Genomic DNA, 18,161 nt, shown 5'->3' on the forward strand with positions numbered 1-18,161 from the left:
CCCTGCACCCGCAGGGGAGGCAGAACAGTGAATGCTCCCGGCAGCCAGAGAGTCCTCATTGTACTCCTCCGTGGCCTTGGTCTCAGGACCAGACAGGGAATATAGCTGGCCTTGAGGCAGTGTGGTGCCCGGGAGGAGGTCAATAGTGCAGTCGTAAGGACGATGCGGAGGAAGAGAGGTAGCACAAGCCTTGCTGAAAACCTCCAGGTTATGGTACTCTGAGGGAATGGCAGAGAAATCTGAGGCAGTACTTAAACCTGGAGGAGGATGTTCCAGGTGAGGCTGCACCGCCTTAAGGCAATGTGAGTGGTAAAACGGGCTCCAACCCAGGATTGAAACCGTGGTCCAGTCAATAACGGGGTTGTGCTTCTGGAGCCATGAGAATCCCAAAACAACTGGGACGTGGGGAGATTCGATGAGGGGAAGCTGTATGGATTCACTGTGATTGCCTGATACCCGCAAGTTAATGGGAACTGTGCTGTGCGTGCCCCTGCCAATGGAGCGGCCGTCCAGTGCTCTGGCGTCTATGGGAATGGAGAGGAGTTGTGTGGCGATATCTAGCTCGGATACCAGGGTAGCGTCCATAAAACTTTAATCTGCCCCAGAGTCTATGAGCACCCGGAGAGAATTAGACCGGTCACCCCACAGCAGAAAAAAAAGGGAGTACGAGTAATGGGAGTTAGAAAATTCCCAGTCTGGCCCACCAGCGTACTCGTTCCTACTGATGAGCCTGGTCTTTTGACTGGGTAGGTGGCTATGTAATGCCCCGCAGCACCACAATACAGACAACAGTTGGAGCTCAGCCTTCGTGAACGTTCCTTAGGCGATAATCTAGCTCTGCCTAGTTGCATAGGCTCCAGAGTAAATGAGTCACACCTCGCCGTTGATTCCCGAGGGAGTTCGGGTGGCTTCAGCTCCTCTCGGATATGCAGACATCGGGGACTTCCGGACTTCTTTGGAGGTGAGCAGGCAGCAGAGGATGAACAAGTGTGACCGAGATCCGACCTCCTCTCACTCCTGCGGTCCCATAGACGTCTATCAATCCTAATGGTTAGGGTAATGAGGTGATCGAGGTCCAAAGGTAACTCCCGAGCTGCGAGATCGTTTTTTATCTCCTCCGACAGTCCGTGAAGGAAAGTATCGAATAGGGACTCCGGATTCCAGGCACTCTCGGTGGCCAACTGCGTAGTCTGCCACACTACGGGAGTCTTGACGTAATCCAAGTAGTTTTCGGGCCGCCTCTCTCCCGGATATCGGAGAATCGAACACCTTCCTCCCCTCCGTCATGAAAACTTTCAAATGACGACAAATGGCGGATTGTTGCTCCCAAACTGCCGTCGCCCAGGAGAGCGCCCTTCCAGACATTAGCGTAATCAGATACTCTATCTTCGAGCGATCCGAAGGGAACGAAGACAGTTGCATCTCAAAAACGAGGGAGCACTAAGAAAGAAACGCCCGGCAGGTTCCAGGATCCCCAGAATATCGCTCTGGAGGAGATAAGTGGGGTCCTCAGAGAGCCGGGGTCGGCTGTACCAACCCACCACTGGTAGGGGAGTTACTGAGTGACTTGGAGGTCTCTGTTGTGGTACGCTGCCTGTGAGATAATCCACGGAATTGCTCCAGTAACGTCTTGAAGCCCTGGTTGTGGCGTTCCACCAGCGAATGGAGCCCTTCATAAGATTCTGGAGTAGCTCCTTATGTCTTCCAATGGTGGCTCTATGCAGAGAGACAGTTTTGCGGAGCTGGTCCGAGTCTGCTGGGTCAGTCATGGCCAGGTCGTACTATAACGACACAGGGCGAGACCCAGATGCAGACACAGGAGGCAGATGGTTCGAGTCTCTGATATTTAAGGGGCAGGCAAGAGTCAGGTTGAGGACAGGCAAAGTTCATAAACCAGGTCAGAGCTCCAAACGGTACATGGCGGCAGGCAGGCTCGAGGTCAGGGCAGGCTGAATGGTCAGGCAGGCGGGCTTAGTGTCAGGGCAAGCAAGAGGTCAGAACCGTGAGGACTAGAAAAACAGACTAGGAGCAGAAGCTCGGAAAAAACACGCTGATAAGCTTGACAAGACAAGACGAACTGGCAACAGACAAACAGAGAACACAGGAATAAATACACTGGGAATAATGGGGAAGATGGGTGACACCTGAAGGGGGGTGGAGACAATCCCAAAGACAGGTGAAACAGATCAGGGTGTGACACTTTCAACCGTGGTCGACAGTAACCAGCCACACCCAACAAAGACATTGTGCTGCTTGCTAACAGGTTTAGGCACATTTTTAATTGCCTCTAATCTATCTTTGGAGAGGACGCCAGCCCCAGAAGTAATGTCATGACCAAAATATTTAACGGAGCGTTATGACCATTTTCTGCCCAAAAAATCAACAATGCCCTAGTGTCCTCATGCCATATCTCCTCTGATTTTGAGCAAACCAACAAATCGTCAACATACTGAACCAAAGTACTCCCTCCCGGAGAAACAAAATCCCCTAGGTTTTGAGACCAGCATGTTTCAAGCAGACCACCATAGTCCCTGTGCCCAAGAACACAAAGGCAACCTGCCTAAATGACTACAGACCCGTAGCACTCACGTCCGTAGCCATGAAGTGCTTTGAAAGGTTGGTAATGGCTCGCATCAACACCATTATCCCAGAAACCCTAGACCCACTCCAATATGCATAACGTCCAAACAGATCCACAGATGATGCAATCTCTATTGCACTCCACACTGCCCTTTACCACCTGGACAAAAGGAACACTTATGTGAGAATGCTATTCATTGACTACAGCTCAGCGTTCAACACCATAGTACCCTCAAAGCTCATCACTTAGCTAAGGATCCTGGGACTAAACACCTCCCTCTGCAACTGGATCCTGGACTTCCTGACGGGCCGCCCCCCAGGTGGTGAGGGTAGGTAGCAACACATCTTCCACGCTGACCCTCAACACTGGAGCTCCCCAGGGGTGCGTGTTCAGTCCCCTCCTGTACTCCCTGTTCACCCACGACTGCATGGCCAGGCACGACTCCAACACCATCATTAAGTTTGCAGACGACACAACAGTGGTAGGCCTGATCACCGACAACGATGAGACAGCCTATAGGGAGGAGGTCAGAGACCTGGCCGGGTGGTGCCAGAATAACAACCTATGCCTCAACGTAACCAAGACTAAGGAGATGATTGTGGACTACAGGAAAAGGAGGACTGAGCACGCCCCCATTCTCATTGACGGGGCTGCAGTGGAGCAGGTTGAGAGCTTCAAGTTCCTTGGTGTCCACATCAACAACAAACTAGAATGGTCCAAACACACCAAGACAGTCGTGAAGAGGGCACGACAACTCCTATTCCCCCTCAGGAAACTAAAAAGATTTGGCATGGGTCCTGAGATCCTCAAAAGGTTCTACAGCTGCAACATCGAGAGCATCCTGACTGGTTGCATCACTGCCTGGTACGGCAATTGCTCGGCTTCCGACCGCAAGGCACTACAAAGGGTAGTGCGTACAGCCCAGTACATCACTGGGGCTAAGCTGCCTGCCATCCAGGACCTCTACACCAGGCGGTGTCAGAGGAAGGCACTAAAAATTGTCAAAGACCCCAGCCACCCCTGTTTTCTCTACTACCTCATGGCAAGCGGTACTAGGACAAAAGGGCTTCTCAACAGTTTTTACCCCCAAGCCATAAGACTCCTGAACAGGTAATCAAATGGCTACCCGGACTATTTGCATTGTGAGCCCCTCCCACCCCTCCCACCCCCCCCCCCCCCCCCCCCCCCCGCAACCCCTCTTTTTACGCTGCTGCTACTCTCTGTTTATCATATATGCATAGTCACTATAACTATACACTCATGTACATACTACCTCAATTGGGCCGACCAACCACTGCTCCCGCACATTGGCTAACCAGGCTATCTGCATTGTATCCCACCCACCACCCGCCAACCCCTCTTTTACGCTACTGCTACTCTCTGTTCATCATATATGCATAGTCACTTTAACCATATCTACATGTACATACTACCTCAATCAGCCTGACCCTGACTAACCGGTGTCTGTATGTAGCCTCACTAATTTTATAGCCTCGCTACTGTATATAGCCTGTCTTTTTTACTGTTGTTTTTATTTCTTTACCTACTTATTGTTCACCTAATACCTTTTTTGCACTATTGGTTAGAGCCTGTAAGTAAGCATTTCACTGTAAGGTCTACACCTGTTGTATTCGGCGCACTTGATAAATAAACTTTGATTTCATTTGATTTGACATTTCTTGTGCAAAGATTTCCGGTGATTCCACGTAGCCTTGTGGCATCACTGTCCATTTCCATTTAGTCCCAAGAAACGTAAACGAGAACCAGTCCTGTGACTCTTCAGCCACAGGGACGCTAAAGAAAGCATTAGCTAAATCAATTACTGATAAACAACAACTACCTGGAGGCACCTGGGATAAAATTGTAACATTGTTAGGCACCAGGGGTGCTCTAAGCATGTACAACATTGTTTACTAGACTAAGGTCTTGCACAAAACGATAATCCCCAGATGGTTTCCTATCAGGTAAAATTGGTGTGTTTACAAGGCTAATTCGGGGAGGGAACCATAGCGTCTCTTTCAACTAATGCACTATGAATGAGAATGATACCCTTTTCGGCTTCCTTGCTAAGAGGTTACTGAGCTTTGTAAGGTCTGTGGGTGCTTTTTGGAATTACCACAACTGGTGGAGCTCCTTTCATGTGTCCAATGTCAGTCTTTGATTTAGCTCACAGTTCTTCAGGGATATCTTTTAGCCAATCAATGTGTGAATTATTTTGTAATACCACAGGCATGGTTTCAACAGGAATTAGTTATTTTCTTGGTGTTGTCATTGCAGTAGCCCATTATGGGGAATAGAAAGTTGCTGTAGAAGCTGACCACTGTCCTTACCCTTCCCAGGCCACCCAATCAGTTGCTTCCATCACTTTCTTCATCCAAATACCCACATCTTTCCATTGTTTTCCTGGAGCTTTTGATAAGCTACAATGGGGAACAGAACCAGGGACTTCATACAAACTCATCTGAGTATCCGTCAACAACACTCCAGCTGCTACAAAGTCTTCTCCTCTGTATACCCCATTCATGGTTATCTCCACTTTCTCTTTTTGTTTTGACCATCTCTGTTGGTATTCAGTGTCATCTTCGCATGAGGGAACAGCAGCAGTACAATGTAGGTATTCAGACACTTCCCAGTTACCATGCAACGGGGAAGAGAGGGATTGCTTTCTCAGATGTCCCTCAACATGGTGATCATTCAGGTGCCAAGCATAGTAACAGTTCATCAAGTATGGGAAGATTCCATTTTCTCTCAATCCCAATGACAATCCTTCTTCAGTACAGGCAACAGATAAATTAATTTTACACATCAAATCTCTTCCTAATAAATTTACTTGGCAGGCGGAGGAGTACAGGAATCGGTGTCTCCATTTGCCCTCTCCCCACATCCAGGGGAAAAGTCTAACATTCTTCAGATGGAATTCCAGACGATCCCAATGTGTACATAGTTTTTCTTGAGGGGGAGACAGACAGGGCAGACATTTTCAACACTGAGACCACTGCCCCCTCAGCCCCCTCATCCACCTCCTCTTCCAAATGGGTTGTTCACCTGCACGCCCACAGGTATGGACGGCCACTCTCCTTGGCCTTCTCCTACTGGACAGTGTGTTGTAAGATGCCCTACCTTCCCACAGTTGTAGCAGCTCCAGTCTCTACCTTCGTCAGCTCCAGTGCCCACTTCAGGGCAATGTCTTGAAAAATGCCCTAACTTCCCACAGTTGTAGCCCTTCCAGTCTCGCCCCGTCAGCTCCAGCAGGGGCCCCTCGACCTCTACCTCACCTCTACCTCCTTGGTTTCCTCGGTTGCCACCATTGTCCCAATGTCCTCTTCCTCCCCAAGAGTAGTACATCAGCTGTGCCTTCTTCAGTGTCTTTCCGTCCTTCATTTAATTTTCCTTCAACTGTGGGTGATATATGGATTTACGTCAGACAGTGGTTTCGTTTCCCGTGCAATACAAGTTGTAGTTACAGCTGTCTTCAGATCTTGTCTCAGGCCTGTCACCACAGCATGGCACAATAAACTGCTGTATGAGTCTTGGTCAGGCATCAGACCTGAGTGTTAGAGGAAGACTGTCTCCATTCATTCCATGTAGTCACTCAATTTTTCATCAGTTCCCTGTTTGGTGGAATGGATTTTCTGCCAGTCTGTGTGTTTGGGGAAAGCAGCCTTTATAGCGGTAAAAACTGCATCCAGCTGGTCACCACGATCATCAACTGGTACATTGCGGTCCCACATGTGTTTATAGTCCCCCCATTTAAATTTCAAGCAGTGGCCTATACACTTCTATTTCTCTGGTGGTGGGGTTGTACATGGAGATGATTGCTTTTACCTCTTCCTCAAACCTCACATCATCCTTTGCTGGGTCATTGACATCGCCCACTATTGCTTTTATTTCGTCAACATCCCACGGTTTCTCCATTTCCAATATCCCACCTCCATTGGTGTTGGGGTAGCGTATTATTGGAAACACTCCCTCAAGCTTCTTTTTGGAGGTTTTCTTTCTGTCATTCTGCTGGTCTTTTCTGCTTTGTCCTTCATTGCTGTCCTCGCTGCTGCTCCTTTTATCTTCGTCTTGGCTACTTTCTTCTTCATTCCTCCTGCTTGCACTCCTTAATTTGCTTCTTATTTCTCCACTTTTATTTTTTCTCTTACATTTCTCCAGTTCTTTCCTGAGCTCTTATAGCTCCTCTTCTTCACTCTCCCTCTCCTCTGTTTTTCTCTGCTCGTTCGCTCTGGTCCTTGTTTTTTGCTGTTAGCTTTCTGTCTTCAGCTCCAGCACCCACAGCCCCTTCAACAGCTCCTAATCCCATGGCTCCTCCACCTGGCACAGACCCAACCCCCTCTTTCTTCTCTGGTTCCACTTGCTTTACCATCAGTCCTCTTATAGCTTTATGTTTTGTATTTTCTGCTTCTCGCTCCCACTTTCTGAAATCGTCCGACTTCACTTTTACCTTCTTGTGTTTTCTTTCAAGTTGGCCTCTCACAGACTCCAGTCTTTCTGTGCTCAGTGTCCCATCAACAGGGAAATGACCATCTATCCATTTTGTCCAGTCCTCTGTTTGGTTCAGTACCCCCCTAGAATTTTTTTCTCCATTACACTACACAGCCCTTTTGGTTCCCAGCACTGATCCTCCATCTTACTCTTACTATTTCCCTTTCCCATACTCAAACCCTTTGTTGAACTCTTCAGAAAGAAATTCCAGCTTAACACGTCACCCCACATTCCCAAACACATTCAGTAATCTCCCGTATCACTCGTCGTTACCTCCTATGCATACATATGCATCTTCTGCGGTTCCTCTATAGTCTCCATAGTTGCCATAGTCGCTACAGTTTCCATAGTCCCTGAGCATCTTCTACAAACAATTATCAGTGGGGCCTCTCCTGCCCTCACTCTAGCCTTCTCTTATGACTAGTTCTAGCCTTCTTCTAAGACTAGTGGTACCCTTCTTCTACATCTTTTTGTTAAATTTTATTGGTTTTATCATTTTTATTTTATTTTCATACAAATTCATTTAAATTGACTTACTGATATTCAGTAGACGTGTCCCTCAGAGGTTAGCGGATAAGGTATCTTCCTCCGGGCAGCTCACAGTAAAAGTCTGGTCTGGGCGGGTCCTTGTCGTCTTTGGTCAGACAGGAATTTCCCTTGCACGCCTTACATTTACATTACATTTACATTTAAGTCATTTAGCAGACGCTCTTATCCAGAGCGACTTACAAATTGGTGCATTCACCTTATGATATCCAGTGGAACAACCACTTTACAATAGTGCATCTAACTCTTTTAAGGGGGGGGGGGGGGTTAGAAGGATTACTTTATCCTATCCTAGGTATTCCTTAAAGAGGTGGGGTTTCAGGTGTCTCCGGAAGGTGGTGATTGACTCCGCTGACCTGGCGTCGTGAGGGAGTTTGTTCCACCATTGGGGTGCCAGAGCAGCGAACAGTTTTGACTGGGCTGAGCGGGAACTGTACTTCCTCAGAGGTAGGGAGGCGAGCAGGCCAGAGGTGGATGAACGCAGTGCCCTTGTTTGGGTGTAGGGCCTGATCAGAGCCTGAAGGTACGGAGGTGCCGTTCCCCTCACAGCTCCGTAGGCAAGCACCATGGTCTTGTAGCGGATGCAAGCTTCAACTGGAAGCCAGTGGAGAGAGCGGAGGAGCGGGGTGACGTGAGAGAACTTGGGAAAGTTGAACACCAGACGGGCTGCGGCGTTCTGGATGAGTTGTAGGGGTTTAATGGCACAGGCAGGGAGCCCAGCCAACAGCGAGTTGCAGTAATCCAGACGGGAGATGACAAGTGCCTGGATTAGGACCTGCGCCGCTTCCTGCGTGAGGCAGGGTCGTACTCTGCGAATGTTGTAGAGCATGAACCTACAGGAACGGGTCACCGCCTTGATGTTAGTTGAGAACGACAGGGTGTTGTCCAGGATCACGCCAAGGTTCTTAGCACTCTGGGAGGAGGACACAATGGAGTTGTCAACCGTGATGGCGAGATCATGGAACGGGCAGTCCTTCCCCGGGAGGAAGAGCAGCTCCGTCTTGCCGAGGTTCAGCTTGAGGTGGTGATCCATCATCCACACTGATATGTCTGCCAGACATGCAGAGATGCGATTCACCACCTGGTTATCAGAGGGGGGAAAGGAGAAGATTAATTGTGTGTCGTCTGCATAGCAATGATAGGAGAGACCATGTGAGGATATGACAGAGCCAAGTGACTTGGTGTATAGCGAGAATAGGAGAGGGCCTAGAACAGAGCCCTGGGGGACACCAGTGGTGAGAGCACGTGGTGCGGAGACAGATTCTCGCCACGCCACCTGGTAGGAGCGACCTGTCAGGTAGGACGCAATCCAAGCGTGGGCCGCGCCGGAGATGCCCAGCTCGGAGAGGGTGGAGAGGAGGATCTGATGGTTCACAGTATCAAAGGCAGCCGATAGGTCTAGAAGGATGAGAGCAGAGGAGAGAGAGTTAGCTTTAGCAGTGCGGAGCGCCTCCGTGACACAGAGAAGAGCAGTCTCAGTTGAATGACTAGTCTTGAAACCTGACTGATTTGGATCAAGAAGGTCATTCTGAGAGAGATAGCAGGAGAGCTGGCCAAGGACGGCACGTTCAAGAGTTTTGGAGAGAAAAGAAAGAAGGGATACTGGTCTGTAGTTGTTGACATCGGAGGGATCGAGTGTAGGTTTTTTCAGAAGGGGTGCAACTCTCGCTCTCTTGAAGACGGAAGGGACGTAGCCAGCGGTCAAGGATGAGTTGATGAGCGAGGTGAGGTAAGGGAGAAGGTCTCCGGAAATGGTCTGGAGAAGAGAGGAGGGGATAGGGTCAAGCGGGCAGGTTGTTGGGCGGCCGGCCGTCACAAGACGCGAGATTTCATCTGGAGAGAGAGGGGAGAAAGAGGTCAAAGCACAGGGTAGGGCAGTGTGAGCAGAACCAGCGGTGTCGTTTGACTTAGCAAACGAGGATCGGATGTCGTCGACCTTCTTTTCAAAATGGTTGACGAAGTCATCAGCAGAGAGGGAGGAGGGGGGAGGAGGGGGAGGAGGATTCAGGAGGGAGGAGAAGATGGCAAAGAGCTTCCTAGGGTTAGAGGCAGATGCTTGGAATTTAGAGTGGTAGAAATTGGCTTTAGCAGCAGAGACAGAAGAGGAGAATGTAGAGAGGAGGGAGTGAAAGGATGCCAGGTCCGCAGGGAGGCGAGTTTTCCTCCATTTCCGCTCGGCTGCCCGGAGCCCTGTTCTGTGAGCTCGCAATGAGTCGTCGAGCCACGGAGCAGGAGGGGAGGACCGAGCCAGCCTGGAGGATAGGGGACATAGAGAGTCAAAGGATGCAGAAAGGGAGGAGAGGAGGGTTGAGGAGGCAGAATCAGGAGATAGGTTGGAGAAGGTTTGAGCAGAGGGAAGAGATGATAGGATGGAAGAGGAGAGAGTAGCGGGGGAGAGAGAGCGAAGGTTGGGACGGCGCGATACCATCCGAGTAGGGGCAGTGTGGGAAGTGTTGGATGAGAGCGAGAGGGAAAAGGATACAAGGTAGTGGTCGGAGACTTGGAGGGGAGTTGCAATGAGATTAGTGGAAGAACAGCATCTAGTAAAGATGAGGTCAAGCGTATTGCCTGCCTTGTGAGTAGGGGGGGAAGGTGAGAGGGTGAGGTCAAAAGAGGAGAGGAGTGGAAAGAAGGAGGCAGAGAGGAATGAGTCAAAGGTAGACGTGGGGAGGTTAAAGTCACCCAGAACTGTGAGAGGTGAGCCATCCTCAGGAAAGGAACTTATCAGGGCGTCAAGCTCATTGATGAACTCTCCAAGGGAACCTGGAGGGCGATAACATGCCTTCACATGGAATGCATCACTGGTGTTCCATCGCAGACCTTCACTGGGAAGCTCCACAAGTAGAATCATTGATCAAGTTTGAACGCCAGATTGTGGTGGAAATTCAACACCAGGGACACCTGAAACCAATCTTAAAATGAATCACTCTTTATTATCAGCAAGCTGGAGAGGTTACAACAAACTCTGCACACCGTACATATCTATCAGAAACTCTGTTGGAGCGGTCCCAGCAGTTGTCTTATATACGGCTATACACAGACAAGTTATATTTACATGATGTAGAATAATGAATTCATCACTACCGGTGGTTCGCACATGTGACTGACCAATACCTCACGAGGCTTTCTCTCTCTCCGAGTTGAGACCTTGAAACTGAGATACCTCGGTTGTTCCCATAGCAATACTCTGGGCGTACTGCCAAGTTGAGGATCAGTGATAGTGAGCATTCCTCCATACACAATCAGTCAGTCACCTGCATGATCCCATCTAATTAGTTATCAGAAAGTAGCATTGATTTGATACATAAACAATTTCCTTCACAGAGGTCTTCCAATGCCTTGCAAAGAACGACACCTATTGGTAGATGGCAAACAACAATTTCAAGCAGACATTGAATATCCCTTTGAACATGGTGAATTTATTAATTACACTTTGGATGGTGTATCAATACACACAGTCACGTCAAACATACAGGTGTCCTTCCTAACTCAGTTGCCGTACAGAAAGGAAACCGCTCAGGGATTTCACCATTTTAAAAAATATATATTTTTATTTAACCAGGTAGGCTAGTTGAGAACAAGTCCACATTTACAACTGCGACCTGGCCAAGATAAAGCAAAGCAGTGCGACAAAAACAACAACACAGAGTTACACATGGAATAAACAAACATACAGTCAATAATACAGTAGAAAAAGTAAATATACAGTGTGTGCAAATGAGGTAAGATAAGGGAGGCAAGGCAATAAATAGGCCATAGTGGCGAAATAACTACAATATAGCAATTAAACACTGGAGTGATAGATGTGCAGAAGATGAGTGTGCAAAGGAGCACTGGGGTGCAAAGGAGCAAAATAAATAAAATAAATAACAGTATGGGGATGAGGTAGTTGGATGGGCTATTTACATATGGGCTATGTACAGGTGCAGTGATCTGTGAGCTGCTCTGACAGCTGGTGCTTAAAGTTAGTGAGGGTGATATGAGTCTCCAGCTTCAGTGATTTTTCAGTGATTTTTTCAGTTTGTTCCAGTCATTGGCAGCAGAGAACTGGAAGGTAAGGCGGCCAAAGGAGGAATTGGCTTTGGGGGTGACCAGTGAAATATACCTGCTGAAGCGCGTGCTACGAGTGGGTGCTGCTATGGTGACCAGTGAGCTGAGATAAGGCGGGGCTTTACCTAGCAAAGACTTATCGATGACCTGAAGCCAGTGGTTTTGGCGACGAATATGAAGCGAGGGCCAGCCTAAGAGGGGCGGCAGGGTATCCTAGTGGTTAGAGCGTTGGACTAGTAACCGAAAGGTTGCAAGTTCAAATCCCCGAGCTGACAAGGTACAAATCTGTCGTGCTGCCCCTGAACAGGCAGTTAACCCACTGTTCCTAGGCCGTCATTGAAAATAAGAATTTGTTCTTAACTGACTTGCCTAGTTAAATAAAGGTAAAATAAAAAATAAAAAAGAGAACATGCAGGTCACAATGGTGGGTAGTATATGGGGCTTTGGTGACAAAACGGATGGCACTGTGATAGACTGCATCCAATTTGCTGAGTAGAGTGTTGGAGGCTATTTTGTAAATGACATCTCCGAAATCAAGGATCGGTCGAGGGTATGTCTGTCCAAATCGAGGGTATGTTTGGCAGCATGAGAGAAGGATGCTTTGTTGCGAAATAGGAAGCCGATTCTAGATTTAATTTTGGATTGGAGATGATTAATGTGAGTCTGGAAGGAGAGTTTACAGTCTAACCAGACACCTAGGTATTTGTAGTTTTCCACATATTCTAAAGGCCAATGGTGACTTTAAAACAGTTACGGAGTTGAATGGCTGTGATAGGAGAAAACTGAGGATGGATCAACAGCATTAACAATACCAACCTAGTTGACAGAGTGAAAAGAAGGCTAGCTTGTACAGAAGAAAAATATTCCAAAACATGCATCCTGTTTGCAACAAGGCACTAGAGTTATACTGCCAAAAATGTGGCAAAGCAATTCACTTTTTGTCCTGAATACAAAGTGTTTATGTTTGGGGCAAATCCAATACAACACATTACTGAGTACCACTCTCCATAGCATAGTCATGGCTGCATCACGTTATGGGTGTGCTTGTAATAGTTAAAGACTGGGGAGTATTTCAGGATAAAAAATAAACGTAATGGAGCTAAGCTCAGGCAAAAACCAGTCTGCTTTCCACCACACTATGGGAGATGAATTCCCTTTTCAGCAGGACAATAACTTAAAACACAAGGCCAACACTGGAGTTGCTTACCAAGAAGACTGTGAATGTTCCTGAGTGTTTTGGCTTAATTGTACTTTAAAATCAATGGCAAGGCCTGAAAATGGTTATCTAGCTGTCACGACTCCTACCGAAGGTGGCTCCCCTTTCTGTTCGGGTTGCGCTCGGCGGTCGTCGTCACCGGCCTACTAGCTGCCACTGATCTTTTCCTCCCCCTCCTTGTCTGTTTATTAGTTACACCTGTTTGTAATTAGGTTAATTAGTTGGGCTTTATTACCCAGCCGGCCCGCCTGCTGGGTGTGTGGGATTGTTTTGTGTGTACTGTTGTACACGCCTGTATGTCACAGTTGTTCGTGTACGTTAGTTATTTTCGGGACTGTTTAGTTCCCCTGTGTTTTGGGGCATTTGTTTTGAGTGGCGTCGTTTTCACCTATGTGGTGAATAAAGAAGTAGCGCTACTCTGAACTCTCTGTCTCCTGCGTCTGACTTCTTCCTCCACTACACCCCGGGCATTACACTAGCAATGATCAACAACCAATTTGACAGAGCTTGAAGAATTTTGAAAAGAATAATGGGAAAATGTTGCACAGTCTTGGTGTGGAAAGCTCTTAGAGACTTACCCAGAAAGGCTCACAGCTGTAATTGCTGTCAAAGGTGCTTCTACAAAGTGACTTAGGGGTGTGAATACTTCATTAAATTAGATATTTCTGTATTTCATTTTCAATAAATTAGCAACATTTTCTAAAAACATGTTTTCACTTTGTCTTTATGGGGTATTGTGTTTAGATGGGTGAGAGAAAAATTATATTTAATACATTTTGAATTTGTATTTGCCAAAGCAGCAGTTACTCTTCCTGTGGTCCAGCAAAATTAAAGCAGTTTACACAGTTTTAAAACATTACAATACATTCACAGATTTCACAACACACTGTCTGCTCTCAGGCCCCTACTCCACCACTACCACATATCTACAGTACTAAATCCATGTGTATGTATAGTGCGTATGTTATTTTGTGTGTGTGTGTGTGTGTGTGTGTGTGTGTGTGTGTGTGTGTGTGTGTGTGTGTGTGTGTGTGTGTGTGTGTGTGTGTGTGTGTGTGTGTGTGTGTGTGTGTGTGTGTGTATGCATATGTCTGTGCCATCGTTTGTGTTGCTTCACAGTCCTGTTCCATAAGGTGTTTTTTTAATCTGTTTTTTAAATCTAATTTTACTTCTTGCGTCAGTTACTTGATGTGGAATAGAGTTCCATGTAGTCATGGCTCTATGTAGTACTGTGTGCCTCCCATAGTCTGTTCTGGACTTGAGGACTGTGAAGAGACCTCGTGTGGCATGTCTTGTGGGGTATGCATGGGGTATGCAAGGGTGTCTGAGCTGTGTGCCGGTAGATTAGACAGACAGCTCGGTGCATTCAACATGTCAATACCTCTCATAAATAAAAGTAGTGATAAAGTCAATCTCTCCTCCTCCTTCATCCAGGAGAGATTGACATGCCTATTATTAATATTAGCTCTCTGTGTACATCCAAGGGCCAGCCGTGCTGCCCTGTTCTGAGCCAATTGCAATTTTCCTAAGTCCTTTTTGTGGCACTTGGACAGTAGGGCGAGTTGAAGTGAGTCGTACTTGAGCCTCAAGTCCATAACAAACCGTTTTAAGGACAGCCGTTTTAGCAACTCCGTGGTTGCTAAAAAATGGTCAAGCCTCCGACTGACTGCGCCTTTGCACACATACCTACATTTATTCATAATTTGCGCCATCGCAAGTGAGAGAGAAGATTGGGAAGAAACCACCATTTTTGTTTCTGAATGATGTCTGAGGGTTGGAGTGTGCCCCTGGCTATCCGCCAAAACATATTTGTATAAAAAATTGTGCCATCTGGTTTGCTTAATATATGGAATTTGAAATGATTTATACTTTTACTTTTAATACTAAAGTACTTTTTTTGCCATTACATTTACTTTTGATACTTAAGTATATTTAAAACCAAATACTTTTAGACTGTTACTCAAGTAGTATTCTACTGGGTGACTTTCACTTTCACTTGAGTCATTTCCTGTTAATGTATCTTTCCTTTTACTCAAGTATGACAATTGGGTACTTTTTACACCACTAGCTCCATGTATTCTGCGCTGCTCCCCCAGGCTACGGCAGCACTAGGCTACATCTCTGTTAAATTCGCAAGTATTATCTCACCGGAGAAAGCATCCAATCAAGCAAAACAGCTCTCCTCTATCTTACTATATGAAGCCTATGTATCTGATGCTGTCTGGCCAAAAAGAGTATGACATGCCATTCTCTTTTTGTCCAGACAGCATCAGATACATGGGCTACACATACTAAGACAGAGGGGCGCTGTTTCGCTTGCTCGGATGCTTTATGTGAGATCGATATGTCTTTATGTCGGCATGCGTTTCGTTTAAATATTTTATTTGGACGGGCAAGAAGGTATGGTAGGTCGGGCGGGCCAGGCCCCCTAAGGCCCATGTTTGTGATGGCGCTGATCTTCTCTGGGTCCGGCTCTATACCAGCTGTGCTGATTTTGTGTCCCAAGAACAGGACATCTGATTGTGCGAAGGTGCATTTTTCATTGAGTGTCATGCCAACCTCCTGGATGTTTATTTACATTTATTCAAACAGGGAAATCCCAATGAGACCAAGGCCTCTTTTACAAGGGAGTCCTGCACACAATCATACAAATTCACAGTAATTACAATTCCAACACAATAAAAACATACAATATTTAGAAGCAATTTAAGAAAAGTAACTTACAAAACACGATCATGAAAAACAAATATTCCTCAGTAAAAAAGCCATCAACCAACCATCTGAACTGCCCTAGCGGCACCAAAACATCCAACTTTAGAGAGTTCTGGAGATCATTCCACAAGTAAGGTGCAAAATAACTAAACACAGATCTTCCAGATCTACAGTACCTACCTAACTCAGTGGAGCATTTTGCATCATCGTGATGATGTGGCCAGTGACACTTTGCTTCTTTAAAGTCCAATATCTTGAAAACTTGACTGCTGACATGCAAAACATTTTGGGACTGTATCAACAGTGATGAAAAAAAGACCAAAAGATAGTTTGAGTGGATCCTCTGCTCTACAGCCCAGTCTCGCTGTGACATCTTGGGAAGAGTGCTTGAACCAGGGAGTAGATCAGCGTGGGAGAACTCTAGCTGGTATGGCACCCACATCCATGGCAATACACTGGACAGCGACAGGTGAGTCAGTACTGCCATCTTTAGCACTTGAAGATCTGTATGGATTGTGTACGTGTGCCATTCGGAAGGTGAATGGGCAAGACAAAATATTTAAGTACCTTTGAACGAGGTATGGTAGTAGGTGCCAGGGGCACTGGTTTGTGTCAAGAACTGCAACGCTGCTGGATTTTTCATGCTCAACAGTTTCCCGTGTGTATCAAGAATGGTTCACGACCCAAAGGACATCCAGCCAACTTGACACAACTGTGGGAAACATTAGACTTTGTACTCACTTCGCCTCCATGGCCTTTTTATATTTTTATTTATTTATACATATATTTGTTTGCCTTCACCTCCCTTATCTCACCTCACTTGCTCACATTGTATATAGACTTATTTTTTTCACTGTATTATTGACTATATGTTTGTTTTACTCCATGTGTAACTATGTGTTGTTGTATGTGTCGAACTGCTTTGCTTTATCTTGGCCAGGTCGCAATTGTAAATGAGAACGTGTTCTCAATTTGCCTACCTGGTTAAATAAAGGTTAAATAAAAAATAAATAAAAAAAAGAGTCAACATGGGCCAGCATCCCTGGGGAACGCTTTTGACACCTTGTGCCCTGACAAATTAAGGTGGTTCAAAGGGAAAAGGGGGGTGCAACTCAATGATAGGAAGGTGATCTTAATGTTTTGTACACTTAGTGTACAGTTCTGTGTGGACTCTTTTGGCTTATTAGTGGATTTCCTAATGCCTGGCCGTCCTCGAGGTTGAGAATTTTTCAATAGTATTCCAAATTGGTAAAGACCCGTTATGAGTTGCTGACTCGTGGTTTGTTTAATCCTCTTGAAACTACGAAGGAAGATGTGTGTCCCCCATTCCTGTACTATGTTGTTCTTTGTAGTCTTCCAGGAGATATTAGGTGAATCACTTCAACGCAGGTGTTCAAAGCAGGTATTCAATGCAGGAATATTTTTTTTTTATAAGAATCTTCTGGCTCTAGACTTTGTTGATGAAAAAATTTCTAATTTCTTATCCGGTTTCAACATTGAAGTTCAAAATAACTATACAGAACAAAAATATAAACACAATATGTAAACACATCAATTTCAAAGATTTTACTGAGCTACAGTTCATATAAGGAAATCAGTCAATTCAAATAAATTCATTAGGCCCTAATCAATGGATTTCACATGACTGGGCTGCAGCCACTGGGGAGCCAGGCCCAGCTAATCAGAATGACTTTTTCCCCACAAAAAGGCTTTATTACAGACAGAAATAGAACTCAGCAGGTTTAGACAGTCCAGTAAGTTAAGGAAGTCAGCAGCCATAGAGCACTTGGGTGAGTCAACATGGATGTTAAAGTCTCCAAAAAGTACAATGTTAGAGAGGGTGTGGCATACAGAGGTTGTTGGTTCAGAAAAACTCAGAGATAAAAGTCTTCGGAGATTTGGTTGTTTACATTTAAAAGCAAGGCACCCAAAAGACTGAAAATCAGCAACAGTCATTGGGTTTAAAATAATGCAGTCTCATTGTAAAACAAGAAGGCCTACACTGTGACCATGGCTGCACAGCTTTTTTTTAATGCATTTGTATCCAGGCGCAGCTGCTTCATTAACATGGTAAAAAAGTAACCTTCTCTGTGCCATGTTTCAGTGAGGCAGATCATGTCAAAGTCATTGTCATAGATAAACTCATACGGACATTTAACCCAATCCCTCTGAATCAGTGTCTTGCCACGTTTGTGTTGTTTCCCAATCTACTCTGTCACTCTCTCTCTCCTCTTCTCTCTCTCTGTATCAGATGGTAGGGACCAAGACAGAATATATTACAAATCATATTTGTGCAATAGAGCCAACTAACACTGTTTATTGCTCTTCCTGCTATGTATCGTGTCATGAGTGATTGGCTGATATCTGACTGTAGTCTGATGGAGTGAGCCAAGCCATAATCTGTAGAGTTCTGAATTGTTTCTCTCCCCCTAAATGTTTTTGCTGCAAGGGATATAGCCTTACATGTATTTCCTTCTCCAAAGTGTATCTAATGCAAGGGCCACTAGAGGAAGATGTTGTATAATGTAATTTGTATGAGATGCGCCACTTCAATAGAACTGAAAGGTC

This window comes from Salvelinus namaycush, chromosome 8 (genome assembly GCF_016432855.1).
Source record: "Salvelinus namaycush isolate Seneca chromosome 8, SaNama_1.0, whole genome shotgun sequence".
In the NCBI taxonomy this organism is placed as follows: Eukaryota; Metazoa; Chordata; class Actinopteri; order Salmoniformes; family Salmonidae; genus Salvelinus; species Salvelinus namaycush.